Raw genomic sequence first — 27399 nt, 5'->3', positions numbered from 1 at the left:
AGGGGCAGAGATGGCACTTTAGTACTAGCTGCAATCCAGGATCGCTGTGGTGCACAGCAGACTGGCCAGAGCCTCTGCCATGCTCACCGTCATCTCCATCCAGATCCACAAAGGGATTTGCCCACAGGCTGTCAGACCAGAACTCAGCTTCTGTGACTTCAGTGAAAGAAAAATTCAACATTAGTGAAACGTGGACAGTGTAAGAAGCACATTTTGCAAAGTATCAAGATACTATTATTAAATTTTGGTCACATCATCATGCCACTTTAGGCAATACCAGTAAAAGTGATGAACATGCAGTTTGGCATTCGTGCATCATCATCATCAGCCTGACTACGCCCACTGCAGGGCAAAGGCCTCTCCCGTGTCTCTCCAACTAACCCTGTCCTTCGCCAGTTGCGGCCACCGTATTCCTGCAAATTTTTTAATCTCATCCGCCCACCTAACTTTCTGCCGCCCCTGCTACACTTGCCTTCTCTTGAAATCCACTCCGTTACCCTTAAGGAGCACCGGTTATCTTGCCTTCGCATTACATGCCCTGCCCAAGCCCACTTCTTCCTCTTGATTTCGGCTAGGATGTCATTAACCCACGTTTGTTCTCTCACCCACTCCGCCCACTTCCGATCTCTTATCGTTACATCTATCATTTTTCTTTCCATAACCCGCTGCGTTGTTCTTAACTTAAGCTGAACCCTCTTTGTTAGCCTCCACGTTTCTGCCCCATAGGTTAGTACCGGTGCACAATGTGCTTAAATGATCAACTTTAACACTTCCGCAAAAGTTCTCAACCTGGGGATTATCCCAATGCTGACTGCGCTTGTGTCCCTAAATCTACTCTAATCGGGAAAAGCCGACTGTATATGCTTTGAGAGCAGTCCCTGCATTGCAAAAATGAAATTGTTTCCATTAGAAGAGAAAAAATTCCTTCATGACCGCACAGAAAACAATACAACACATATTGTTAAGAAGCTCGACTGCCGGCTCATAAGCATACATGTGGCAAAGAACAGAAATGCCCACCAGTGAAATGAAGGACAGAAAACAATACTAATGACACACAGTGAAAACAAATTACACAGCACAAGCACTAGCATAAGTAACAACAGTCACAGTGCCAAAAGTTCTAGGACCCAAATATGAAGAGCTATGCTGATTAAAAATCCTATACTACCATAATTAAACTTCATGACGAGAGCTCTCAATGGTTACACATTCATTTAAGGGTCAAAATAACCAGCAAGAAAACACTATCTGAAAACAGTCAGTGATCTGCTTTTTAAGTTCCTTCAGACCAAAGTGTGAAGACTGCATACACACCAGCTTTGAACATGAGCCCAACACATACAGCACTGCAGAGGATGGAATCATTGGTCCAGGCCCGGAAGCCTCTTTTGTTACACGCAACAGCTAAGCGCACTTGACTAACCCAAATTTTTTTGTTACAACAAATTTTCTTGTTACATGATTGCATGCTGCAATTATATTGTATTTTAATGTGATGAACCCGAAACTAGCCCCTGGCTATGGGTCAGATATCACTGTACATATTGTATTGAACTAAATTTAATTTTCAAATAAAGAAAAAATCTAGTTTCGGGTTCAAGTACCCGAAAACCGGAGCTAACTGCCTTCACCTGATATTGTTGTCACTTGCAAACACTTTGAAAACATTACAAGCAAGCATTCAGTTAAAGCACCTGTTCAGTATGCAGGCACAAACCCAGCCCGGGCCCACAACCGAAAGTCTGAGCTTGGCCCAGGCCCGGCTAAATATCGTTGTGCCTGGCTCTGCCTGGACTCTGGGCTTTTGAGTAAGTTTTAGTCTGTGCAGTGCTCTAAAACCAGCCCATGCCGCTTAGTGAACATGAATACAAGAGCCAGTCTTTGACGACTGCAGGACTCCAATTTACATTTGTGCAAAAATTTGTGCTTTACATCTATTGCCCTCCACTGTTTAATGCAACACGCGGAAGGATATATCCACTTGCTCCCAAATGTTTTAGAAGTCTTTCTGTACATCATTACGGTAGTGAAGTATACCTAGTACAGTTTCAGTTTTCAAATTAGCGCTCTATCACTAAGGTGTTGTGTCTATTTCAGTTTTGATTTGATTATGGATAAACAAGATTTATGGTCGTCACTGGTCCAAAGCATGTGTAAGCAACACTTTTTCAGCTGAGTTTTCACAGTAACCAGTTGCCAAGGTCCCTTACAAAACAACAAGAGAAAATACGAAGACAAAATTACACACACAAGCATGTGACGTATAGTCTTTGCGAATTGTAGCCAGGCTGCATGGTTTGCTTCACATTCATGTAGCCCTCACAACATCCCTAAAGATCAAAAAGTTCTTTGAAGGTAAGGACAGAGTTTCTCCTTACCATATAGAGATTGATAGCTTGAGGGCTGGCATAATAGCTTTAATATACGACTGAGAAGCAAATCGTGCAGCCTGGTTACTTTTGGTAAAGACTGTACCTCACTTCAAGAGAATATACTAAACAAACAAATGTTCAAAATAACACTGTTTCGCGTCACCCTCGACTGTTTTATTGACTCTATTTGAACATCCGGTGAGGAAAAAAACTAAATTGAACATGTGCTCTCAGCAGAAATTTTTGAATAACCTTTGACGAAGCAATCCACATAACACTGGACACTTGTTGATGGGCTTCTTAAAAGTGCAGGACTTCTGTTCAACACCAGAAACTGTGGAGAATAGTGCAACTCCAGTGCAGGTGCATTGAATCTGTTGTATAAGTGTGCACTCCCGTTTCAAGTGGAATATTTTCCTTCATCAATTCTTATAAACCAAGACCAGCATGCAAGCACATAAGTTCTACTGGTTTATCGTTTCATAATGCAACAGAGGGAAAGAAATCGGACTTTTATAGGTTTCTCCCCTTAGACAGCTTTGCAACGGTTCTGTTCTGACCACCTGCAACATCTACTTATATCTATATCGCCTTCCATCTAAATCAATCTATGTCACTCTTCTTGAGCTGCCAAAACACACACCTGGTTGATGACAGAAATTTTATTTCAATGCTGCAAGGCCAGATTTGTCAAACATTGCCATGACTGATATGTTTAGTCAGCAGATGTGGGGTCAAAAAGCTATTTTTCCCGACCATTTCACTATGAAGAAACAAAGAACCATGCCAGAAAAAAAAAGCTTGTACCCATCGAAAAACCAGAGGTCAAGTTGCAGAATGAAACCCGGTACATTTTAAAGCAACAAACAAGCTCCATTACAAGTTTTTAAGCAAAACAAACAACAAAGTGCTTTGTGAGGCGTCAGCACAGCAGAGCAGGCTAGTAAGTCACGGAGTGACGGCACCTGAAAAGAAGATAACACTGTATTGTACACAATGCTACCGAAGATATGAGCACATTATTCAACACCGTAACGCTTCATCTTCATAAGTGCTTAACACAATTTTAAAAACAAAGAGCGTCAAATAAAAAGCAGACAAAAAGAGAGAAGACACGGTGATTCATAAGAGTTCAGGCCAAACATATTCACCTTCAACTTGAGTGTGACATTACCTTCAGTAATTATTTTTTATATGAAGAATACAAACATTTGCGGCCATCACAAAGAAGCACGAGTCTGCTGACCTGTCTGTGATATCGCTGAACACTCTTTTATTACGAATCACCAATCAAGAACCTACACGAAATATACATTTGATCGGGCTTCTAAATTGCAAAGTATGACAAAAAGTATGAATAACAGAGGAAGAGTGAATAAGCAATCAATTAAAGCTCATGCATGAATGCTAACTGCCTATGATACAAGGAAAGAAAAAATTTTGCATAAACTTGAGCGCTAAAATTTATGCTTCGAATTCCACTTCAGGCACCCGCCAAACAGTCGCATCCTTACCAGGGGGGCAGGGGGGGCTCAGTGACCATGTGTTGTTCCTGAAAAAAAAAAAAAATCTTGCATTAAAAGGCATGCGTTTGCTGTCCGTAAGTGCGCACGTATATAAGTATGCAAAGCACTGCACATCACCACTAGCAATCTGCTTAAACAGCTGGATTTTCCAGAAAAACAAATGAAATATGGAAAAGTTGTGTGGGCACCAGGTGAACAGTAGTTTTCAGGAACAGGTAAAACGGTTACAAGAGGCTGGGTATCCTAAAGCCATTTTGATGTCAGTGGCTGAGGGGATGATTAGTAAGAATAATTACAAATGTCAAACTCTGCCTGAGAGATGTAGGAAAACAGCAGTAATTCTATGCATGCACAGGATTTCCCATAATTTGAAAAAGATAGGTCATCGAGTAGGCGTTCAGGTAGTGTTTTCGGCCCCAGATAAACTGGCAAAACTATGTAAGATGACAAATCCATACCCTGTGAAACATCAAAGCTGTGCAAAGAATCACAGGAAGAAATTTGTTGACTGCGCAGAAGGTGTCATGTATTCCTTGCCACTGTCGTGTGGTAAGGTGTACATAGGCAAAACCGGGAGATGCCTAAACGAGAGGCTACGGGAGCACAATAGGAATATAGAAAATAGAAAAGGCAATCTTTCAGACCACTGTGAGGAATGTGAACCAGATGCATGCATGCCGAAGTTCGATGAATGCCAGGTGATTAGCAAAAGCAAGAAACAGCTAACACGGGAGATTATTGAAGCAAGACGAATAAAAAACTTAGAAGATAGGTGTGTAGGCATCCCGTCTGTATCTCTATCAAAGAAGGAAATGATTTTTCTTGATGGCTTGAACTAAATGTGAAAAGTGACTTGCGGTGTGATAGGCTTGTGGAACGATATTGTAGCGTGCAACGCCAAAAAGAACACCCGCGCAGAGACGAAAAACCTGCGGCGGACACCCAGTGGTTCGAGCGCGTGCGAGAGAGCCAACTAACTTCTTCCTCTTCTAGCGCATGCACTACTTCTGTCTCTTCTTCGAATGCATGTATCACTGCCCCCCTCTTCTGCAGCATCGACACGATGCGGCTAGGAGAGAAAAGTCAGCGAAAGGGTAGAACACAGCTGCAGTGGACCGCAGTTCAGTCAGGTAGCCGGTCGTGGTAAGGCTTCATGCGAACAACGTGTACGACTTTAGTTCGGTGCGACCGGCGCAATGAACAAGCTGTCGGGGCGGGAGCAACTGCATAAGTCACATCACTGATGCGGCGCACTACTTCGTAAGGGCCGAAGTATCGGCGCAGCAGCTTTTCAGAGAGCCCGCGGCGACGAACAGGTATCCAAATCCACACAAGGTCGCCGGGAGCATAACTGACGAAACGGCGTCCACAGTTGTACTTAGTGGCGTCAGCCTCCTGTTGACGGTGGATGCGCAGGCGGGCCAGTTGACGCGCTTCCTCAGCACGCTGAACGAAGGTATCTACGTCGATGTCAGCGTCAGAGTCGCAGTAAGGGTCGACGGGCAACATAGCATCCAACGGAGTGGTCACCTGGCGACCGAAGACAAGCTGAAAGGGGGTCAGTCGGGTTGTTTCCTGCAGGGCGGTGTTGTACGCAAACGTTACGTACGGCAGAATGGCGTCCCAAGTTCGATGCTCGACGTCAACGTACATTGATAGCATGTCGGCTAGTGTGCGGTTGAGTCGCTCTACCAACCCGTTTGTCTGCGGGTGATACGCCGTAGCACGTCGGTGGCTCGTGTGCGTCAGAGTCAACACGGACTGGGTTAAGCGGGCCGTGAAAGCAGTTCCCCGGTCAGTAACAACAACGGCGGGTGCTCCATGACGCAAGACAATGTTGTGGACGAAGAACTGCGCCACTTCAGCAGCAGTGCCTTTGGCAAGAGACGTGGTCTCAGCGTACCGTGTGAGGTAGTCAGTCGCAACGACTATCCAACGCTTTCCAGATGAAGACTTCGGAAATGGGCCAAGGAGGTCCATGCCCACTTGATGGAAAGGGGTCTTCGGTGGATCGACGGGGTGAAGAAATCCGGCCGGTTTCAATGGAGGAGTCTTCCGACGTTGGCATTCACGGCATGTTTTGACGTAGGCCCGCACCGATGGGAGTAACCTGGGCCAATAATACTTTTGTCTAATCCGCGCGAGTGTACGGCTGACTCCAAGGTGGCCGGCGGATGGTGCATCATGACAGGCACTCAAGATCTCAGACCGCAGCTGTGATGGTACGACAAGTAGGAACACTTCTTCGCTGTTGGCAAAGTTGCGCTTGTAGAGAACACCAGACCGTAAAGTGAAGGTGTGAAGCCCTCGAAGAAAAACACGCGGAATGGGAGCTTCACTGCCTTCGAGGTAATCGATGAGCGGCGCCAACTCCGTGTCCGCCCTCTGAAGCTGCGCCATTTGGGTGGTACTAACAGAGCCCAGGAAAGGAAAATCATCGGTGGTTTCTTCGGTACTGATTGGGATAGGCGCGCGCGACAGACAATCCGCATCCTGATGCTTGCGGCCAGACTTGTAAACTACTGTTAAGTCGTATTCTTGCAAGCGTAAGCTCCATCTAGCCAAGCGTCCTGAGGGGTCTTTGAGGCTCGCCAGCCAGCATAAGGAGTGGTGGTCGCTTACCACACGGAAGGGTCGTCCGTAGAGGTACGGTCGGAACTTGCAGATGGCCCATATCACTGCAAGACATTCTTTCTCCGTCGTAGAATAATTGGTCTCGGAGCGCGTAAGTGTTTGACTAGCATAACTGATGACCCGTTCTGCACCATCTTGCCACTGGATCAGTACTGCACCAAGGCCAACATTGCTGGCGTCAGTGTGGATGTCCGTGGCAGCATGCTCGTCGAAATGGCCGAGTATCGGAGTGCTTTGCAGACGGCTGCGAAGCTCGACAAATGCAGCCTCTTCGTCGGTCCCCCACAGGAAGGGCGTGTCGTCACGGGTCAGTGCGTTCAGCGGTTCCGCGATTTTCGAGAAATCTTGAATAAAGCGCCTATAATAGGAGCACAGGCCTAAAAACCGGCGAACGGCCTTCTTGTCAGTTGGGCGTGGAAAACCTGAGACGGCAGCGGTCTTGTCAGGGTCCGGGCGAACACCTTGTGCGCTGACAACGTGACCAAGAAAGCGAAGTTCCTCAAAGCCAAAATGGCATTTCTCGGCTTTGATGGTGAGTTGCGCGGATTTGAGCGCTTGTAGCACAATGCGCAACCGCTCCAAGTGTTGGTCAAAGGTGGGCGAAAATATAACGACATCGTCCAGGTACACCAGGCAGGACTGCCATTTCAAGCCGGAGAGGACAGTGTCCATCATGCGTTGAAAAGTGGCCGGTGCTGAGCACAGACCAAATGGGAGCACTTTAAACTCATAGAGGCCGTCAGGCGTCACGAAAGCCGTCTTCTCCCGGTCTCTCTCGTCCACTTCGATTTGCCAGCACCCGCTTTTAAGATCCAATGACGAGAAGTATCTGGCGTTCCGCAATCGGTCGAGCGCGTCATCTATCCTGGGCAGCGGGTAAACGTCCTTTTTGGTCACGCTGTTAAGTTTCCTGTAGTCCACGCAGAAACGCAGAGTATTGTCCTTCTTTTTGACAAGAACCACAGGCGATGCCCACGGACTGGTGGACGGCTGAATGACATCGTCTGCAAGCATCTCGGCAACCTGATTCTGAATGGCTTCTCGCTCCACCGGGGAAACACGATATGGGCGCTGGCGGACGGGTCGCGTAGTCTCGTCAGTGATGATACGATGCTTGGCGAGTGGAGTTCGGCCGACCTTCGAGCACGTAGCGAAACAGTCCGCAAATTCTGCCAAGAGGGCCGACAGAAGATCCCTCTGAACCGACGGCAAGGCAGGATTTATTCTGACTGACTGAAGAACGTGATGTGGGCAAGCATACTCCGGAGAGGGTCCTCCCACGGTGCACAAACCTGGAACCTCAGCAACGTCGTGGAGGAAGGCAATAGCCATGCCTTTGGCCAGGTGCTGATATTCGTTGGCAAAGTTAGTCAGGAGGACCTGGGTGCGGCCGTCACGTAGTTGGACGAGACCTCTTGCAACGGCAAGTCCCCGCTTAAGCAGCAGTGGACTATGGCTGTCCGCTAGGCCCTCGTAGTCGTGAAAGAGGTCGTTCCGCACGAGCACCAGAACACTGCACCGCGGCGGCACCGTGACGTCGTTCTCGACAATACGCAGAGCGTTGCTGCAGGGATCGCGGGAGTCAAAGCGCGCCACGGCCTGTTTGGTCGAGAACGTGACACGTGCCTCCTGAAAGTCAATGACAGCGCCGTTCGACTGCAGGAAGTCGATCCCCAGAATCAAGTCTCTGGAACACTCGGGGAGTACGACAAATTCACCAACGTACGTAAAACCACTAATCCCAACTCTAGCCGTGCACTTGCCCACAGGGGAAATTAGGTGGCCACCAGCGGTGCGAATGGGGGTCCCCGTCCACGGTGTCAGAACCTTCTTAAGTTCTCCAGCGAAGGCACGGCTCATAACAGAGTAATCAGCACCGGTATCGAGCAGCGCGGTAATGTCAGTGCCATCAATTGTCACACGCAAATCGGATGCAGCGTATCTGATACTGTCGCTGCCTCTCTCTGTCCGGGTATCGTCGGCTCGAGGGTTCCGCGATGGAGGATCTTGACACGTCCCGACGTCAGCGGCCTTGCCTCCAGAGGTCGCTGAGGTTAGTTTTCCCGACGCGGACTCGGCGAGCGACGGCCAGCAGAGCTACTCTGGCGGCCAGGGCTGGAAGAGCGATAACGGAGAGGCAAAGGGGAACGGGACTCGCGCCTTCCAGAGTAGGCAGGGTTCTGGCGTGCCCAGAGATGCTGTGCAATCTCATGCGGTCGTTCGCCGTTCTGAGGGCAGGGTGCGTCGGGATGGAAACCGCGAAGACCCACTTGGCGGTACGGACAGGCGCGGTAGAGGTGACCAGGCTCCCCACAGTGGTAGCAGAGAGGCCTGCGGTCCGGTGTATGCCACAAATCCGACTTGTGAGGGCGTGGCCCAGCTGTAGCAGATGCGGTTGCAGAATACGTGGCGATGTTACTCACGGAGGTCGACGGGGTCACACCGTAGCCAGGCACGCTTGCGTGACATGTGCCGATGTTGCTCACGCCAGGCGTTGGGGTAATGGGACCGTAGCCTGTCGTGCGACGTACAACAGATGCGTACGTGGGTCGGTCATCGAACCGGGATGGCGCTTCGGGGACAGGAGGTGCCTGCGCAGCCTGTCGCACCTCGTCCCTGACAACTTCGGACAGCGCTGCCAGCGGCGCAGGTGCAACCTGAGGCAGACGGATCCGTTGCAGTTCCTCCCGGACAACGGAGCGAATTAGTTCACGCAAGGTGTCTGCACTGCCGCCGAGACATGACGAAAAGCCTTCGGGCACCATGCAGTTGATGTCCCGGTTGTACTGGCGGGTCCGTTGTTGCAGCGTCGTCTCCATCGTGGTCGCCTCGGTTAGAAATTCCGCCACCGTGCAGGGTGGGCTGCGCACGAGGCCCGCGAACAGCTCCTGCTTAACCCCACGCATGAGATGGCGCAGCTTCTTCTCCTCTGTCATGTTGGGGTTGGCGCGCTTGAAAAGACGGGCCATGTCTTCGGTGTACATGCGCACGCTTTCGTTCGTGCGCTGATTTCGGGAGTGCAGCGCAGCTTCAGCCTTCTCCCGGCGGTCAGCGTTGGGGAACGTAGCCAGGAGACTCCGGCAAAATGTCTCCCAGGTGGGAAGTGTAGCCTCGTGGTTTTCAAACCACGTCCGAGCAGACTCTTCCAGGGCAAAGTAGACGTTATTCAGCTTGCGCTCGTCGCACCAGCCGTTGTAGCGTTCGACCCGCTCGAACGTCTCCAGCCAGTCCTCAGCGTCTTCGAACACGTCACCGTGAAAAGATGGCGGTGTTCGCGGTGGGTGGCAAAGGATCGGCGCCAGGGGCCTGGTGTCAGCGGCCATGGCAGTTGGACTCGACGGTAGAGGCTGGATCGGCGGTTGGGTCCTGGTGTCAGTGGCCATGTCGGTTGGACTCGGCGATCGAGGCTGCGTCGTCCTTGTTGGCGGGGGAAGGGGCCCAAATTCAGGCGACTCTCCGCGGAGACGGCGGCTGGGTCGCTGGTGAACCGGTGTGAGGTCCGTAGTGACGCTGTACGGAGTTTGCAGGTCGGGAAGCGTACCCCGCACCTCCACCAAACTGTAGCGTGCAACGCCAAAAAGAACACCCGCGCAGAGACGAAAAACCTGCGGCGGACACCCAGTGGTTCGAGCGCGTGCGAGAGAGCCAACTAACTTCTTCCTCTTCTAGCGCATGCACTACTTCTGTCTCTTCTTCGAATGCATGTATCAATATTTTTGATGCTTTCGCAGTAGTTAAAAACTGTTTGTGCATTGAATAAAGATTCAGTTGAAAGTTAGCGCATGTGTTGTCATCTTCGTTGTGTGTCCTTGTCTCGAGCGCTACAGGTTTTTCATTATGAATTGCAAAGCCAGATTTTTCTTAGTGCTGACAATCCTACAAGCATGTATGACTATGCACAAAAGCCACACAGTATAAAAGTGCTGCACAAACCCCTCCTTATTTACTCATAATGCAATCTCGAATATACAGTGAACTCCCGATATAACGAACATGATTATTACAATTTATTTGCAATACTGAACTCTTAATAGATATTTTTAAGAAATGCATGCAATTAATAATTCGTGCATCGAACATGGTTGGCCATGAAACGGATACATCAAACTCCCCAGCTCCCCGTGGTGCCCGCTCGAATGGCAGGTGGCTGGCTTAACCACAGTACATAAGTGACTGGTGGTGGTGCAGCAAGCGTAGCACCTGGATTCCATCAACACACACTACAATTTCAGCGACACTCAGTCACCGCACCTCGACTACTGCTACCGAGCTGGCTGCTCTGCGAGCAGCATTTACTTACATTCTACAACAACTGCCAAAAGCGTGGGTTATCTTCAGTGACTCTCACGGTGCACTACAATCGGTAGAGTCATCAGAAAGCCTTCAGGAGTAGATTGTCGATGACTTGAACAGATTACACACCGAGGCCTACAAGCTACGTCATCGTGTTGTGCTGCAGTGGTTACGAGCTCACTGCGGCCTCGCAGGCAATGATCGTGCCGACGGTGCAGCGAGGTCGAAGCATAACGATATCTCCTCGTTCCTACCCATAACCTTTTCTCGTATTGATGGCACGAGACTTTTAACTACTAAATCCTGGTAGACACAACACTGTTTGCGGTGTGATCCGCAGAGTCAGTATGGACCCCTTCTTCGTCTCGACCCTACTTGTGACTTCCTCATGCCAAGCAATTTAGATAGACTTGATTGTAATTACCTGCACCGAATTTGCCTGGACGTTGCCTTCACTAAATTCTATCTTCATAAAATGGGTGCATCAAGTAGCCCTCTGTGCCCAACACGTGGTGTGCGGGAGGATCTTCAACACTTGATCTGCCACTGCCAAACCTTTAATCCCCATCGCAAGGCACTGTTAAGTGCTCTAGGACTCCGTCAGGACGACCCTGTGCACCTGGAGCATGTCCGTGGACCCTGGAGTGATGCGGCTTCGGCTGCGCGAGGGACAAAAGCATTATATTATATTAGTTGTTTTAGGGCCAAAAGCATTAGTAGTTTTTTTAAGGGACACGGGTTTGGTGGACATCCTTTGGTAATCATGTGTGTTTGTGAGTGCGTGAGTGTTGAGTATGCTTGATTTCTCCTTTTCCTCTCTTTTTCACCCTCACCTGGAGTAGCATGCTAAGCTAATGACCAGGCAGACCCCTCCTTTATTCCTTGAAGTCTCTCTCTACGTTTCGATCGCGGAAGTAGGCAGCACAAACAAGAGCGCCAGCTTTGACAGCGTTGTATGGAACAGAGTATACGTGCGCCATCTAGGTGGCCTACCTATCATTATCACAACCGCCCACATCATTCGGTGTCATCACAACCTGCCTACCTGATTATGAACAAACTGACCACCGTGGCAGGTAGCAGTTAATTTGATCACTGGATACAAGAGGTTGCTCGGACTGCTCGGGAAGAGCAACCTGGGTTGCACAAGCCCCACCGGTGGCAGCACCTGTCATCGCAGGGCAGTAGTGCGTCGCTTAACCGCTGCACCACTGCACCAGGAGGGGCATGAGGGCTCTCAGGAATCTATGAATGTAATGTCCAGAATGGCCAACTCCAGATATATAAGCATTAACTCATTAACGTTATCGTGTCATACCCGCAAGGTGGAGCCCTCCAATTTTCATCTCAAATTCTCCAATAGGTCCACGGAAGATGCAGCGGTACAGAGGATGGGTGCCCGGACGTCAGCACACATTCATGCCTGACGCATGAAACAGCGATGTGAATGATCGTAGCCTTTCAGCCATCGACAGTACCCTGGAAGCAGCGATGTGAATGATCGTAGCCTTTCACCCATCGACAGTACCCAGGAAGCAGCGATGTGAATGATCGTAGCCTTTCAGCCATCGACAGTGCCCAGGAAGCAGCGATGTGAATGATCGTAGCCTTTCAGCCATCGACAGTGCCCAGGAAGCAGCGATGTGAATGATCGTAGCCTTTCAGCCATCGACAGTGCCCAGGAAGCAGCGATGTGAATGATCGTAGCCTTTCAGCTATCGACAGTACCCAGGAAGCAGCGATGTGAATGATTGTAGCCTTGCAGCAACCATCATGCACTCATATGTTGGCTGTCACGGAGGAGGCGAAAACGGCAACAGCTTTCGCTCTGACATAGCATTTATTACGTGACACAACTGTAATGTGGTGAAGCCACCCTAGCTACCACTTGGCCTGCCATAGTTGCATTAGCGGTGCTGTGCAGGGAAGCCGACCTAACTGGCGCTCAGTTTTTGCGGCCTCCAAAATCACCGGCACGCCTTCAAAAGCATCTAAAACATTGGCAAATCTCTCCCCGTTTCTCTAGTGAGGATTACCTGAGTTGCCATTCCTGCACTGACTAAACTATGCTGGTCATGTGCATCTTCGACAATATTTAAGGCTATGAATATGAGATTTTGACAATTTGGGAATACAAAATGCGAAAAAAAGATGGCCATCGAATCTTCAGTAAAAACAAAGATGAGAGCAAGAAGTACAATGAAAAATTCAAAACTCATCATGTTGGCACTAACAAATTTGAAGCAAAAAAGAAAAACTCTAAACACAGAGCGAGAAAAACAGTGGTGATTAATGAATATCAAGGATTGTGTCAAATTACGTCAATAAGAGCTGTAAAAGTGCACTGTTAGTAAGCTGATTCTACCCATTTATAGTCTGTGCAAAAAAATTTATGGCAGAGAATGGGTAATTGTAAGGTTATGATATCTTGTAGTACGACCCAATGAGCAGGAATTTAATTTGAAAGTGAGCTTTGAGCAACTGATGACAGATGATTACACGATAAGATATACAATACCCCTCTTTAATGATGTTAAGAATCTCCTTGGATTAATGAAGTTAAGCCAGCCCCACTTACAAAGTGGAATTAAAGAGGCAAGAAATGAACTAAGCAAGGGCATTTTATAGAGATTACATTTCTAATTACAGTGATTACTATAAATACTGAATTAGTATATAAGAATCGCATTTTGGGGCATTTGGCACGTAAAACAGGCAGAATGCAGGTCAGAATGCAATTAGGAAAAAAAAAAAGAAATACATTAGCTGAGATTAGAATTTTCAACTGTTGAGTCGGGATCCAGGCGTGTTTCTTTCAGTGAAGCTCATGGTAAAGGCATGTCAGGGGGCAGGTCACAAACCCTGCAAATAGAATTAAAACACACAGCATTAACTCGACAAGGTGTAAGAAATAAGAGGCAAGCATTGACTGTCGAGATACACAAACCTAGGCATCAATATGCACATTGCCTGAAGCTGAATGCCTGCCTTCTCTCTCGACATCCAAGCTAAACGCGACACTTCAGCAAGAAAGCACTGAATAAGAAAGAGGCAAGAAAAAGGGATGAGACACTGTGCTGTCCTAAGTTTTTCACCTTAAAAATATCTTGGATTTGACAAACATGAGTACAGCATGTGTCTACAGAGGGAAAAACGCTTGTGCAAAGCACCCGAACTGTGTGCTCTGAACCACTCTGCACTATGTGCGTGACATCTAGCAATAACACCTGGTTCGAGACAGGTCAAGTTTTAGCATGGGCAGCCAAACTGATAGCGTCACCCATCTATTCACAGCTCGTTGGGCAATGCCACGGCTTTGCCACCCGCTTCCGGTGTCAGAAGCGCTGTATATGTACCTCCGAGTTCCCATGCTGTCTTGAACAATGACATGCACATTTCGGTAGTCGCCAAGGCTGCAAAGCGCTGTACGCAGACTTGATGCATGTGCTTGCGATAGTCATGCAGTGCAGGCGTGGAACCATGAAGCAATGAAATATTCCGAGCCAAAGCTTCCACACACGAAAAAATAAAAAGATAAAAGCCAAGCATCATGCGCACAGTTGCTGTTTTAGTTTTGCAGCCAGCACCGTAGACAACGCACATGACGGCGAAAAGAGGTGACAAAGCCATGGCAGTCACCAAGTCGCAAAAATGAGCAATGCTATCAGTTTGGCCGTGCATGCTCACACTAAGCTTGTCTCCAACCAAGTGGTATTGCTAGATGTCACCCTGATTGCCACCGTGTCCCTGCAAACTTATTGATCTCATCCGCCCACCTAACTTTCTGGCACCCCCGCTACGCTTGCCTTCTCTTGGAATCCACTCCGTTACCCTTATAAGGACCAGCGGTTATCTTGCCTTCGCATTACATGCCCTGCCCAAGCCCATTTCTTCCTCTCGATTTCAACTAGGATGTCATTAACCCGCGTTTGTTCCCTCACCCACTCCGCCCTCTTCCGATCTCTTAACGTTACTCTTATCATTTTCCTTTCCATAGCTCGCTACATTTTCCTTAACTTCAGCTGAACCCTCTTTGTTAGCCTCCACGTCTCTGCCCCGTAGGTGAGTACCGATAAGATACAGCTGTTGCAGACTTTTCCCTTGAAGCATATTCGCAAACTGCCATTCATGATCTGAGAGAGCCTTGCCATATGCGCTCCACGCCTTAGACGTGTTATAACTAATTGCAGGGCGGAGTGGGTGAGGGAACAAACGTGGGTTAACGACATCCTAGTTGAAATCAAGAGGAAGAAATGGGCTTGGGCAGGGCATGTAATGCGAAGGCAAGATAACCGCTGGTCCTTAAGATAACGGAGTGGAGAAGGCAAGCGTAGCAGGGGCGGCCGAAATTTAGGTGGGCGGATGAGATTAAGAAGTTGCGGGGATACGGTGGCCGCAACAGGCAAAGGACAGGGTTAATTGGAGAGTCTTGGGAGAGGCCTTTGCCCTGCAGTGGGTGTAGTCAGGCTGATGATGATGATGATGAACTAATCACAGTTTCAGTGTTTACGGCAGCTGGTGGTCGGTTGACCTCCTTCTCACCATCACCTTCATCAGTGTCCTGGCAGTCCGGGAATGCTCATAGTACTTTCACCGTAGAACGGTTTCGTCAGTAGTGGCTCTGCAATGTCTACACCATCACTTGCATCAACGAAATCAACCCAGGTCTCATCAGGTCCGCCAGCTGTGCATCGGTGAAGTGCTGCAACAAATCCACATGCATCTGATTACGTGGATGTCAGTGTTCTCCATCATTTCCAAGCCCAAAAACACTGCCCTGCATTCCACAGCCATAGCCGTAACACTTCAATCATTTCCATGGCAGCAAGCAAATACGTTGCAATTGTAACGTTGCAATCTGGTTTGTAAATTGTTATCAGCAGACATAAAATAGCTTCATGGCATGAATGAAACCGTATCGATTGACCTTGCAGTCTCATTGTGGGTGGTACAGCGTGAAAGTGACAGAAGACAAAAGTAGAAGACCACCCAACCATGAACTATTATTACCAAACTTGACCAACTATCCATCTTTTTACCTTGTAGTCGGTCTCGACAAGCTTGGCTGGCTGTTAGCTTCGATTTCAATGCTGCCTACATTATTGCTTTCGTGGCGGATCGACACTTCCTTTTCGGAAGGCTTTCTTTAGGGGCCAAGAGACACCCTTCAGTCTCTGCACTGGCGGAAGTGCACATTTGGTGTCGCAAACCCTAACCAACACAAGCGGTGCCAGAGCCCCGTAATGATTCCTACTTTAGGCACCAGGCCACCTCAAAAGTTCACAAACAGGACACCACACAAATCAGAAACAGCTGCCCCTTTCAAGTTGGAACCAGAATAAGAAAATGTATGGCTGGTTTTAACTTAAACTAAAACAAGTAGTTACCACACTGCAAAATCCACAGTACCAGTCAGCAAAAATGAAAGAGCTGCTCCAAACCTTTCAGTTCGTCACCCTCACAAAGTTTAAAATTCAATTCAAATATGCATTAAGTAATGCTCATGATTAGTGCTTATAGATAACACAGAATGCAGCCTTAGCAACACAGGGCGGGATGCCAGTCCAAGAGACTCACATGTAACTTTATTTTGCGCCATGCCTCCAGAGATGTGACCTAGCGTCAGCTGTCCAGTATGAGCAATTTGTGAGCCAGGAAGGAGAGCTTCAGGTTCATGGCTGGGCAGTGAATGAATTCACCTAGGTTGTCCTGTGCTTAGCTGGTTCAAATGCAAAGCATCTGCACTATCATCCAGGGGCATAATACAGCAAAAGGCTTCTTTTGTTGAACTGGGGGCATATTGGATACCCACCTTGTAATGTTATCCTTTCTAGCTCTACATCCAAAACCTCATCAACAAGTGACAGGCAAAGCTTGAAATTTAATGAAATGCAAGACCGAATTGCCTGACAACTGTACAAGCGCTAGTAGCAGCTCGAAGAAAACTGTCTTCCTCATAGTCTGGCCATATGTGAGAAAAGTGTGTCACAATTAAAAGTAACCACAAGTGATAAAGTTGGGCTCTAACCTACGAATGCAACTAAGTAAGATGAATGCATTTCTTCCTAATCATCTTACACCAGCATTCAAATGGTATATGAAATAAATTTTTGGAATAAATGTTTTAAGGTTCTTTATTCTTGGTCATCATCATCAGCTTGACTACGCCCACTGCAGGGCAAAGGCCTCTCCCATGTCTCTCCAATTAACCCTGTTCTTGGCCAGTTGCAGCCACCGTATCCCCGCAAACTCCTTAATCTCATCCGCCCAACCCAGCTCTCTGCTGCCCCCTACTACGCTTGCCTTCTCTTGGAATCCACTCCGTTACCCTTAAGGACCAGCGTTTATCCTGCCTTCGCATTACGTGCGCTGCTCAAGCCCACTTCTTCCTCTTGATTTCAACTAGGATGTCATTAAATCGCGTTTGTTCCCTCACCCACTCTGTCCACTTGCGGTCTCTTAATGTTACGCCTATCATTTTTCATTCCATAGCTCGCTCTATTGTCCTTAACTTAAGCTGAACCCTTTTCATTAGCCTCCACATTTCTGCCCCATAGGTAAGCACCGGTAAGTTAGAGCCGTTGCATATTTTTCTCTTAAGGGATATTGGTAAACTGCAGTTCATGACTCATAATGACTCATAACCCTGCGAAGGTCTTATAAAAGATCGCAGTATCAATAAATAAAAAAATAATAATGGTACTAAGATGCAAAATTTTTAGCTGAAATTTTTCTTCGCATACTATACATGTGCAGTCCAGTGCTTAAAGTCAGGGGGGCCTTGGGGGGGTCTCAGGCCCTCTCCCAATATTGACAAGGGATCTGAGACCCGCTTGTTAGAAGCAGGCAGCCAATTTTTATTCTTCTTACCATTGGTGATACGAACATTTCTTCTGTACTGTGTCCAAGATAGCACTGTGATTTAATTAGCAAGGATCATTAACATGTTTTTTAGAACCCAAGACGGAGAAAAAGAAAAAGTCGACAGCACCTCACAAATCTTGTAAGGAGGAAACCCGTGCCCTCACACCACTAGTCAATCCAGAGCTGACCACGCAGCTCCAAGACTACACAAACACACAACAACGAGCAAACTGGCAGTACGTGGGGATCACTTGTTTCAAGTCTGTGTCATAAATTGAGCATAAAACAATGCGTAAAACATGCCCCCAGCTGCTTTTTCTTTGTTCCTCTTTATTTCACTCCCCACCTGTGCTCAAATCACTACAGACCCCCTTTGATGAAGCCAGACTTTAAGCACTGGTGCAGTCAATTACCCCATCAATTTTTGATGGGAAAACGACACTGACCACCACTTAATTTTTTTTTCGACGAACTAATTTCAAGAAATACACTGTACATATAATACTATGACCCAACCACCTCCCTGAAGTGCTAATAAAGCAGGCCGTGAATTAAACTAAAAAACTGGAGGAGACACTTAGACTCCGCCTTAAGGATGTGACGCAATAGCGTAATAGATTAATTCCCATATATGCAGAACTGTCATTCTCTACTTTACATTCATGGTTACCCGGGAGCCTTCATACCACTCCTGGCTCAGTGGTGCAGCAGTTAAGTGGTTAAACCGCTAAGCAATAAGCCGCTGCCCTGCAATGGCAGGTGCTACCATCGGTGGGCCTTGTGTGGCCCAGGTTGCTCTTCCTCAGCGATCAATAACTAATTTAACTGCCACCTGTCAGGTTGGTCAGTTTGCTCACTCTCCGGTGGGCAGGTTGTGATGACGCTGAGAGGTCAAGTGACTTATGCGGCCCACCTGCCTCTTAGGTTGCTTCTGTGGGGATTTTTCATGGATTTTTTGCTCGTAGTCAGCGCCGACGATGGCGACGGCCAAGCCAGGTTTTCTGCAACACAAACTCTATTGAGTTAAAATTAATGAACTGCCTCAACGGCAGAATCAAACTGTGCAAGCAGATGACTATGGCCACACAAAACGACATTAACACAAGCTCAATTGAAATTTAGCCATGCAATGCTTTGGCCAGGCTGCCGTTGCGCCGTTAAAATCTAAACATCAACATCATCATCTGTGATGGATTACAGTGCCTTCACTCTGCCCTTCTTGCAGGAACACACGTATAGTAGCCCATGTATTGTCTCAAGGCTATTTTCTTCTTTTGTTGCGAAAGCAATACTACGCTAGTCGCCGAGCCATTTCGCAGAGTCGAGGAAAGGCCATACTGCGCATGCACTCGGAACAGTGACGTCACACGGCGCGCCGCCGCCGCGCTCGCCAGTTGCGTATGCGCAGTAGCGGCGTATAGCTAGCGTGCCGAGGCCACCGCCGATGCCGCGCGCTCTCCATCACCTCTCTCTCGCTCTCCTCGTTGCTTTCGCAGTCCTTCAGGTGTAACCAGAGCTAAACCACTGCCAATTTTTTTCTTCATCATATACAACTACTTGTTCGTCATCATATTCTTCCACACCCACCTGAATGACAGATCGTGCTACACAAGCGGCTGTGCAGGTATGATGGGTGCACTGCATACATCATTAAAAAGACATGGGCATGTCTAGATGTGCGCGCTAGGAGACAAAGAGGGCAATGTCATTAGCAATCGTACGCTGTTGACGAATTGCCGGTGAGGGCTGGAGATAAAAACACGAATACAAACTGCTCTAACGCCAAACGCGCACTATGCGAAAGTTGCTTGTTATGCGGGGGGTCACCAAAGCGGCAGACGACGCGGATTTATATTTAATCCTAGTCAAGCCAGGTAAGTACTTCATGCAAACTTGATATTTAAAAAGCAAGATTGTCGCATGCCATCTCTGCGCGAAATTTCAGCGCGAATAAGACAGCGGTTTAACTGAGAGAAACATTTTACGGTGCGCGTTTAGCGTTGCAACAGTCGACATGTTACCTTGCAGTGAAGGCCTATTGAACCCCAGGCAGAGGCGCTTTGTAGTTTCTGCATATCTTTCTGACAGATGACCGGTTTAAGATTACACTTTCGCTTTACAAGCGGACAGCGAACGAATGGGCTGAACCGAGTTCGCAAAAGCTGTCGCCATGGCGCCGTCGCGTCAAAGACGCGATACACTTGAAAATGGCGCCACTGATGCGTTGACCAGAAACGTTGGTTCCAAATGAAACGAGAGAATTTCGAATCTTGAAAAGATTGCCTCGTTATTTTTACTTTTTTTCAATTAAATTTTGGTAGGTGCTGAAGGTACGAACGAAAACATTTATCTACTAGGTTACTGGATGCTGCATTCCCGCTTTCCGAAGGGGGCGCTAGTAAAGTATTCTAGTACACTGTAGTGAAGCTACCGAAGTTTGCTGTCTAAAGAAGTGGAGGAAAGAGCATGCAAAAAGCAAAAAGCATGCAAAAAAAAAAGTAGCATTGGTTATTTATTTTAATAATATTTTTTTGCGTTCTTCTCGTGTAATCTTTTCTGTCAATTAAAAAAAATAGGCAAGTTGAACGCGACAGTACATTCTTATCAGTCTTCCGAGCGTGAAGGAGCAGTAGTGGATTGACGATCAGGCTAGGTTATCAGCTTATCTTAAACCCGAATTTTCGCGTGGCCGAGAAAAGGAACGAGAGCGCTGAGACATAGCCTCGGAGGCTATGGCTGAGAACTTTAACTCCTGATTAAGAGCATGTTCAGAGCCGCGCCGCCAGGCACCGCTCGTTACAGCTGCTGCAGTTTCAGTTTCGTGTTGCAGGCGGCCGATGTTTCGCCTCATCGATGACGGGTGATGTTTATCGCTGTAGTGATATATTTACCTTATAGACGTTCTTTTAACCTATCTCCATAGCACAGCCACGTTTCAGCTGCACAGCGCGAAAGAAACGACTGACGAGAAAGACGAATGCTGCAGCGCGCTTGGCAAGTCAACTGCACGAATAAAAGCCCATTCAGGCATAATTTGGTACAGTACAAAACAGCGCTTAATACACCTGATACACTTAACCACTTCGTACGCTTTTATGAAGAAGTGAAATTTGTTTGCTGCTGTTTCCAACTATAGAGTTCACCTATCATTATGCGATTCTATTGCACAGTAACTGCCTTTTTCTCCTGAAAAGTATGTCTGGTTTGTACCGACACCAGGTTTTCCCCAAGCCACTTTCAAGCCTTCCTCCATCGAATGTGAAAATTCAGCTCATATCTGGGCCTGAAGATTACCACGATTTGGCTTTTTCTTTGTACGGCCCTTTTTCTCTTGGCAGGCCTTGCTAGTGACAACCTTGGAAAAAGTTGCCGTTCTCTACGGAAAATCTCACCTTTAGTCTCAAGATAGCACAATAGATCTGATTTTCCCTAATCTTTGCCCCTTCCAAATAAGCTTCCATCATTATTTTCGAATGCAAGCACATTCTACACCTCTAAATTTTGCACAATGCCAAGACTAAAACACCAACATGGACATCTGGGAGAGTGTTTGCATACATAAATAAACTGTGCACGCTAAATCAAATACCACATTTTGATGACTGCATTGAAAAATACAAAATACCATATTTATATATGAATACACTACACACCATATTTATATATGAATAGTGCGCACTAAAAACAACACCACATTTTGATGACTGCATAGAAAAATACAAAATACCATATTTATATATGAACACACTACACACCATATTTTACATAAACATGCAATTGTAGTTATGTACACAGAATATTGTATATACAATGTATATGCATTTTATGTTCAAGGTAATGCATACAAAAATACTGCATTAGCATTTCAATGTAGGTTTTTGCATTCAGGGCCTTCAGTGCCCATCTTTTTTGTTTTTGTACAGCAGAAGACCTTCATTGGTGACCAGGAGCAGTGAAAAGCTGCACAAATCAATAAATACAACTTGCTCTGACATGACCATCATATCATGGTGCACAAGATACGACTTTCAACACCACATCAGTATTATTTCTTTCTGCTGAATCGACCAACAAGTCTCCTTTCCAATTCATGAAATTGGCGTCTCTGATAGCCTGAGTTGCTCTGGGGCGTTAAACCCCACAAACCAAACCAAACCAATTCCTGAAATTTACACCAGGCATTCTCAATTTGTTCAGCTTCGGGGAACCCCAAAATTTATCAAAGGTGCTGACGAACCCTATGTGTATTATTTTTCCATTTTTTGCTTCTAAATATGTACGCAAAAAAGAGCATGCACATAAGCAGCGTTTCAGAAAGTGCCCAAACTCAAACCATGACTTGCTCTTTAATGAAACAGTGCCATAAATAATTACGTATGATCAGTCCCGAAACAAAGTGGGTAAAGGAAAGAGTGAATTTAGGTGCTCAGGGATTCCAAAAAGCATTCCAAAGAGCTCAAGGGCTCTGCAGAATCATTTAAGAGCCACAAACATACACTGTAGTTTCTACTTGTCTACTTCTTTCCGATGTTATACACTGCTACAGTTTAATGCTTTTTTACTTTTTGAACAACGATAAGTGTGTTCAGAGCATTTCATCATTGTGCCCGGACGTTTGTGCTCACTATAAATTGCATCTTATATTGATGCTGATTTTAGTGACTACCACCCCCTCTTTAGTGAAGAATTTATCAATGATCCCACAATGTCTCTGCGAGTTGAGAATATTGCTTCGTGCTTTTTCCTGCCTGGAAAGTCATAAAAATGGAACACAGGCCTTCTTTATAACAATGTGATTGGCTGACTATTCCTCCAAATGACACTAAGTGCAAAGCCATCCAATTTAATGCATGTCAGCTTTTGAAATCACACACTTAGTACAGCCTCACTGGATAAACTTCTATAGCTTTCAGTACAGCAGGGTTCAGTTCCGAACAGCAAACAGTCCAGACAAGAACATTCCAAGCACTCTCTGCTATGCCTCAGGTATGAACACTGCCTTAAATCGCTTGCTAACAGCCCCTGAAAAATTGAGGGCGGAAGGTAATTGAAAAATTAATGTTGGATATCGTAGCTCAATTGTCTGAGTACAATTCCTGTTCTTGCAATGATGAGGTTTTTGTTGGCAATCGACAAAACACTCTAGTATTGTGGCACTACAACTGCCACTGACTAGACCCTGAAACTTTTCACTAGGCTTTGGAAACCCAGCAAGCCTGCTTACAAGTGGTGAGTTGGCCGGCTAAAGAATCAAATTTCAGTTAACCAGCCTGCTAATGAACACATCCCAGCTGCTCTCCGATGCCCACGACCAGTGACAATACTACCTATACGGAAGGAAACGGTGTACTGACACTGTTTTTCACTGGTCACTTTTTCTAATAGCAAAGAGAGCTGAGCCCAGTGACCGCCCCACATATGGCAGGTTCTCTACCACTGGATCATTGGCGGCATTTCGACTGCGAAGTTTTATTACCTGTAAAATCCCTTCCAAAGTATCCGGTTGCTACCATGTTCTATGCAACACACAGCGAAAATGCTCATATAATGGGATCCTTACCAGCAGTACGACAGTGGAGATCGCCACTGTCGTACTGCTGGTAGCATCTCGACTGCAAAGTTTATTACCTGAAAATTTCTTGTCAAAGCATCTCGTTGCTACCATGTTCTATGCAACACACAGCGAAAATTGTCATAAAATGGGATCCTTACCAGCAGTACAGCAGTGGCGATTGCCACTGTCGTACTGCTAGTAGCATCTCGACTGCAAAGTTTATTACCTGAAAATTTCTTGTCAAAGCATCTCGTTGCTACCATGTTCTATGCAACACACAGCGAAAATTGTCATAAAATGGGATCCTTACCAGCAGTACAGCAGTGGCGATTGCCACTGTCGTACTGCTGGTAGCATCTCGACTGCAAAGTTTATTACCTGAAGATTCCCTGCCAAAGAATCTGGTTGCTACCATGTTCTATGCAACACACAATGGAAATTTTCATAACAATCAGGTAAACAAAAGTTGCAGTGTGTCAGCTACAATTACATCATCTGTAAACTGGTGTAAAACATCATCATCATTACATCATCTGTAAAACTGGTGTAAATTGTGGCAAACGTCCTTAAACCCCATTAAATCAACATGCATGACTATATCGCACAAACGTCAACCACTAGAATTTGGGTACTCCGTACAAGGAAACACGCTCCGACGCACAAATGAATTTCGTTACCTAGGGGTGACTATCACATCGAACCTTAATTGGAAGCAACACGTCATGTCCACTGTTGGTAAAACTAATAAGAAGTTAGGCTACCTCAGGAGAACACTAAAGTATGCTTCAAGTGAAACAAAACTAATTGCATATAAAATGTTGGTGCGCCCTTTGCTGGAGTACGCATGCGAGGTGTGGGACCCGAAAAGCAAAATGTTAGTGCAGGAACTGAAGCATGTTCAGAGGCGCGCATTACATTTCATATTCAACTGCTTTCGGAGGAAAGATTCAGTATCACCTTTGTACCTTGAAGCCAACTTACCGCTCCTTTCTGTTCGACGAAAACAAACGACTGTGTCTCTTTTATAACATTATGAATGAAACTGTTGGGATTGATAAGCAATGTTATATAAAGGAGTGCACATCTCGCATAACCCGTAATAAACACACTCGATATGTCGAAGAATTCCGTGCTGCTAAAGATTGCTTTAAATATTCCTTCTTTCCGCTGACCGCACATGACTGGAATCTTCTGCCTGATGACGTGATGTCTGTGGAATCTCGTGATGAGTTTTCGTCTCTGCTTTATGACCATTTGTGTAGTACTTAGTAAGCATATTTTGTTACGGGTTTGTTTGTTTGTTTGTACCAGTTGTCTTGGTATTTCTGTCACTATACAATGTAATGTTTCCACTCCCACCTTAGTCCTGGAAAGGACTGGTAGTATGTAATAAATAATAAATAAATAAACATTTGGCATGATAAGTTACTTGAAGTAGCACATATGGGGACGCTTCACTTCTCCGCAGTGCTGCTGCTGTGTCGTCGAGACATGTGGATTTTGAGGGATTCCCTTCTCGAGCACACGTATGGGCACACGCTGCATGCAAATCGTTTCTCACCAGTATGTGTGAGCATGTGGCGTGATAATGCAGATCTCTGAGCTGACCCATAGGAACACATACTGCACAAGTATGGTTTCTCGCCCGTGTGGCGGCGGCGGATGTGGAGAAGGCAGTGTTCTTTCACTGAAAACTCGGCTGAGCACACACCGCATTTGTAGGGTTTTTCTCCCGTGTGCGTTCGCAGGTGTCGCTTCATATTCGCCGACAACGTCGAGGTGTAGGGGCAGAGATGGCACTGGAGTACTTGTTGCAATCCGGAATTGCTGTGGTGTAGAGCGGACTGGCCAAAGCCTCTGCCACGCTCACTGTCGTCTCCGTCCAGATCCACAAAGGGATTTGCCCAGAGGCTGTCAGACCAGAACTCAGCTTCTGTGACTTCAGTGAAAAAAAATTCAACATTAGTGAAATGTGGACAGTGTAAGAAGAACATTTTGCAAAGTACCAAGATACTATTATTAAATTTTGGCCATATCTTCATCATGCCATTTTAGGCAATAACAGCAAAAGTGATGAACATGCAATCTGGCATCCGTGCACAATGTGCTTAAAATGATCAGCTTTAACACTTGTGTAAAGTTCTCAATCTGAGGAATTATTCCAATGCTGGATTGAGCTTGCGTCCCTTAATCTACTCTAATCGGGAAAAGCCACCAGCATATGATTTGAGAGCAGTCCTACCATTTGCAAAAATCAAATTGTTTCCACTAGAAAAGAAAACAATACAACACACGTACACTGTCGAGAAGCTCGACTGCCGGAGCATAAGCATACAACAAGTGCCAAAGAACAGGAATGTCCACCAATGAAATGAAGGACAGAAAACAGTACTAATGACACACAGTGAAAACAAATTACACAGCACAAGCACAAGCAGAAGTATCAAAAGTCACAGTGCCAAAAGTTCTGGTGTAAACCCAACTAAGAAGAGCTGTACTGATTAAAAATCCAATAAACACAATTCAGAGTTAATGCACAGAGCTTTCAATGGGTTACACATACATTCAAGGGTCAATACAATTAAAGAAGACACTCTGAAAGCAGGTATTGACATGCTTTTTCAGTTCCTTCGCACCAAAGTGTCAAGTCCGCATACAGACCAGCTATGAACATGCACTACCACCTAGAGCACTGCACAGGCTGGAATCATTGGCCCAGGCCAAGAAGCCTCTTCTATTACCTACCCGAACCTGGCTCGGTCGCTCCAAATAGATGCCCAGGCAAAATCCTAGCTCTAGTGAACTCAGAGCTTCCCGGCCTGGCCAGGCCTACCATATGTGCATGGGCCCCGTTCAGGCCCCGAGACAACGCAGTAGTTAAGAGAGGTTGGCTAAAGAAAATTTTCGTTATAATGAATTTTTTATATCTTATTTGTCACTGTTATCTTATTATAACGCAATATCTTCTAGTTTCTGGTACAGGTAGTTGAAAGCCAGTGCTAACTGCCTTGACCTGCTATTGTCTTCACCTGTAAACCCCCTGAGAACATAACAAACAGGCATTCATTTAAAGTGCGCGTTCAGTACACAAGCCCGAGCCTGACCCAGGCCAATCAGCTTAAAGGCCTGAGCCCAGCTTGGGCCTATAACTGAAAGTCCAGGCTCAGACCAGGTCCGCCTGCTCCTGGGCTTTTGGGTAAGCTTTAGCCTGCGCAATGCTCAACCACCATGCTGTGCTGCTTAGTGAACACAAAGAAAAGAAACAGTGTTTGATAACCGCAGGACTCAAATTTATATTCGTTTACAAATTTGTGCTTTACAGCTATTTCCCCATCTTGCTCGATGCAACGTGTGGAAGGATATATTAACTTGCTCGGAAAGGTTTCGGAGATGTTTGTGTACATCATTACGGCAGAGACCTATGCCCATTTTCAGTTTTCAAATTATTGCTCTATCATATAGCAGTTTGTTTCGATTTTGGAAAAATAAGATGCATAGATATCACTGGCCCAAAGCACATGTAAGCAATACTTTTTCAGCTGAGTTTTCACAGTAACCAGTCGCCAAGACCCCTTGCACCACATGACAAGAGAAAATATGGACACACAAAAGCACATGAGCATGCAATGTACATACCTCACTTCAAGAGAATATACTAAATAAACAAGTGTTCAAGATAACACTCTTCCACGTCACCCTCGACTGTTTTATTGACTTTGATTAATCCTCCAGCGAGAAAAACTAAAATGAACATGTGCTCCGAGGAGAAATTTTTCAATAACCTTAGACCAACCAATCAACATAACACTGGACACCTGTTGATGGGATGCTTAAAAGTGCAGGACTTCTGTTCAATACCAGAAACTGTGCAGAATAGTGCAATGCCAATGCAGGTGCACTGAAATTGTTGTATAAGTGTGCACTTCTGTTTCAAGTGGGATATTTTCCTTCATCGGCTCTTATAAACACAGACCAGCACGTAAGCACATGTCAAGCTGTATTGGTCTATCGTTTCATAATGCAATAGAGAGAAACAAATAGGATTCTTATTGGTTTTTCCCTTCAGAAATTCTGCAAGGGTTCCGTTCCGACCACCTGCCATGCCTTGAATAACACTGTAGCATAGCAGAAGACGAAAACACAAAGAACAGAA

At 46.3% G+C, this 27399-nt stretch overlaps 1 long non-coding RNA gene across 1 annotated transcript; it reads right to left on the bottom strand.

Moving 5' to 3' along the window:
- Nucleotides 1–185: 185 nt before the first annotated feature.
- Nucleotides 186–15387, bottom strand: LOC149366643 (uncharacterized). The gene is made up of 4 exons (XR_016283999.1): nucleotides 15371–15387; nucleotides 13590–13690; nucleotides 3890–3927; nucleotides 186–3340 (listed from the first exon to the last, which is right to left on the bottom strand). It is a non-coding gene; the product is annotated as an uncharacterized LOC149366643 (long non-coding RNA).
- Nucleotides 15388–27399: the final 12012 nt, after the last annotated feature.

This window comes from Amblyomma mixtum, chromosome 1, assembly GCF_055824585.1.
Source record: "Amblyomma mixtum isolate Tamu chromosome 1, ASM5582458v1, whole genome shotgun sequence".
Classification (NCBI taxonomy): Eukaryota; Metazoa; Arthropoda; class Arachnida; order Ixodida; family Ixodidae; genus Amblyomma; species Amblyomma mixtum.
The sequence above is the reverse complement of the archived record's forward strand: the minus strand, read 5'-3'. Positions and strand labels throughout refer to the sequence as shown.